The sequence below is a fragment of the Dasypus novemcinctus genome, chromosome 6 (assembly GCF_030445035.2).
Source record: "Dasypus novemcinctus isolate mDasNov1 chromosome 6, mDasNov1.1.hap2, whole genome shotgun sequence".
Classification (NCBI taxonomy): domain Eukaryota; kingdom Metazoa; phylum Chordata; class Mammalia; order Cingulata; family Dasypodidae; genus Dasypus; species Dasypus novemcinctus.
Window position 1 is genome coordinate 89,917,938 of NC_080678.1, and position 3,022 is coordinate 89,920,959.

Consider the following 3,022-nt stretch of genomic DNA (forward strand, 5'->3'; position numbering starts at 1 on the left):
TAGGGCTCCCTGCACGTGTCCCTCCTGCATGGCTCCCGCAGCCTCCTGCCTGGGGGGGCCTTCCTGCCCCAGGCCAGCTCCCCCTGGACACCACGTCCCCACCCAGGGGCCTTCCAAGACTTGCTTCCTTCCACCTCCAAACCCACAGGACACCCACTCCCCCTCCACACTCTCACCCCTACCTGGAGCATCAGCCCTTGTAGCTTCTCCTAGAGCTCCATGGGGAGGTCTGCTCCCACCGGCCGCCTCCCTCGGGTGCTGCCTCCTGCTTCCCCTGCTGCCCTAGCTTCCCTCCAAGGTGCGGGCAGCCTGCTCTGCTCCACCCCTAGGAGCCACCCCCAGGCTGACATGTCCCCAAGGCTCCTTTGGGCTCCCCACTCAGGATGGGCCCTGGCACTGGCATCCCCAAGTGCCTGGACCCTGCGGCCACCAGGCATTTCGCCAGCCCCACCCCCAGGCTTTGTGACCCCTTTCAGGCCACCGCATGCCCCCAGCTGTGCCCACCCATGCCTGCAGGACCCTGCCCTTGGGCTCCTCTTTTTGACTCACTCGGGCTTCCCCGGACCCTTCGCTCCAGGACCCTGACTGCCCCCATCGTCCCGCCTGGTTCGGACCCTGCGCCCCTAAATCTAGAGGGGGACGAGCAGGCACAGAGCTGGGCTCACAGCACAGGCAGGGCTGGGACAGGACACACACGAGTCTCCACCAGCCCCCCTGGGTCTCCAGACTCTTCAGACACTCTGATGAAGGGAGGTGCTGCCAGGGGGTGCTCGTGACAGAAGGGAGACAGGGGAAGGGGTGAGGAGAGAACACTGGGGGAGACAGTGCCAGGTGCCAGGCGTCCCCAAGGAACCCGGGTCCTGGGTGAGGGCCAGCCTGATGCTGGGGCTTGCTCCTCACTGCCCTGCGGGGCCTCTGGGTCCACCGAGGGCATCCGGGAGTCTTACTTGTCTAATGTGAGGTCCATGGACACGTAGCCCCGAGAGTCGAAGGTGATGAAGGAGATCCGCATTTTTGGGCTGCGAGGAAGCACCCACTCATGAGAGGCTGCTCATAGCTGGAAGCCGAACACCCAGGCAGCCAGGCCGGGCCCCCGCCCAGCCACCCCCTCCCCACCGCATCTCAAATTTGGGCCCACTCCCCACCAGGCAGTGCCGACAACTTGAGTGAAGGACTTGGAGGCTTCACACAAGAGCGGGTGCCAGGATGGCATTCTGCCCACCCCTAGAACCCAACATCCCAGAAGACACAGGCACACACCTGTGCACACCTGTGCACACCTGCACACACCTGCACACACCTGCAGTGACATCAAGACCTGCACTTGCATCTCTGAGGTGTCTCCCTTCTACTGTGATATTCTTGCAACTCTGTCCCTCCTTCCCTTCCCCATCTCCCCTCCCCCATCATCCCTCCTCCACCAATTAGCCCCCTCTGGGGAACTGGTCACCACCTCCCTGTCCTGGCCATGGATGGACTTTACTGAGCTCCCCCCCACCCTTGGCACCACCCCACAGCCACCACAGGGGGCATCCACTGGCATCTGTCCATCTGCCCTCTGCTCTGGGTCAGAGCCCTGGGCTCAGGGCTCCCACCTGAGGGACGTGCAGGTCCCTGGAGGCTCCAAGGGATGTGTGCTCTGCCTGGCCGGGGCTGAGCTCCCACAGCCCAAGGGGCCCACAGCTCAGAGAAGCCGTACTTCTTTAATTTATTCACGATGTCGGCAACAAAGCTGTAAATGCTCCTCCAGCTTTTTCCTGCAAAGGTCGACCTGAGGACAAGAGGGCATGGGTCAGGGGGACAAGGTGCCCTGTCAGGCAAGCAGAGTTTCTACCTGTCCCCCAATTCCAGCAGCTTCTCTAACAGGCGCCTCCCTCCCAGACACAGCCTTGGAGAGCAACAGCCCTCAGGCCCCATGGTGCATCTGGTGAGCAGGGCAGGGGGGCACCCCCAGCCCATTTGCCCAGGTCAGAGGAGCTTCCTGGACCAGGACCTTCCAGTGCTGAAGCCGAGTCAGCCCCAGGCAGACAGAGGTGTGCACCCTGGAGGGGCCGAGAGGGCCAGGAATGTGGGCGATGGATTGGCTGGCTGAGCCCATCAGGTGCTGACCAGCAGGGAAAGCCACAGGCCCTCCTGCCCACACTTTCAGGCTCTTTCTCCCTCTGAGTAAATGGAGAAGCTTCTCCAGGTTGCATTCAGTGCCTGGAAGAAGTGAGGTGGTTGGAGGAGGCTGAGGCTCAGAGCCCCTTCTGGCCAGGTGGGAAGCTGCTCATATCTATGTATCTCCCCTGGGTTCAAGGTCTTTGCACGTCCACAGATCTGTTGTGTACAGCTTTGTGGAGCTGGGCATGACTCAGGTTATGGAAGGAAGCGGTAGGTGCCTGAGTTCCTTGCAGGCCTGCAGTCTGAAGGCCTGCAGAGGTAAGTCATGGGGGCAAGGCTGGCCCCAGGCCTCCTTCTTCCCTGCTGGCTCTCTCCCTGGATCTGTGAACACTCAAGTTTCCCCTAAGCCATGCATCAGAGGGACCAACCCACAGGGAGGCCCTTCCTTTCCCTTCCAGCAATTAATGTACCTTTGGGCAGTTTGGAGCTCTGTATCCCATAAAAAACATGTTCTGAAACTAAATCCATTACTCTGGGTATGAACTCTTGAGGATAAGGACTTTGATGAGGTTGCCTCAGATAGTATGTGGTCCACGATGGGTCCTAATCCTGTTACTGGAGACCTTATAGGTAAGGTCACAGAGAAAAAGCCACAGAGGGAGCAGCTGGAAGGTAAAAGTCAACAGAGCCCAGAAGAGAAGGGGGAGACCAGGAGAGGCTGCCATGTGCATTGCATCATGACGTAGGGGCTCAGGACCTAAGACCTAAACAGCCTGCCCTGGGAGGCCAGTCTTTGGGAAGAAAGCATCATCTTGGCTTGGACCTCTCTCAGCGTCAAAACCGTGAGCCAATAAATTTTTTTGTCTTTATTTATTTTTCAATATTAAATTAAAAAAATATGAGGTCCCCATATACCCCC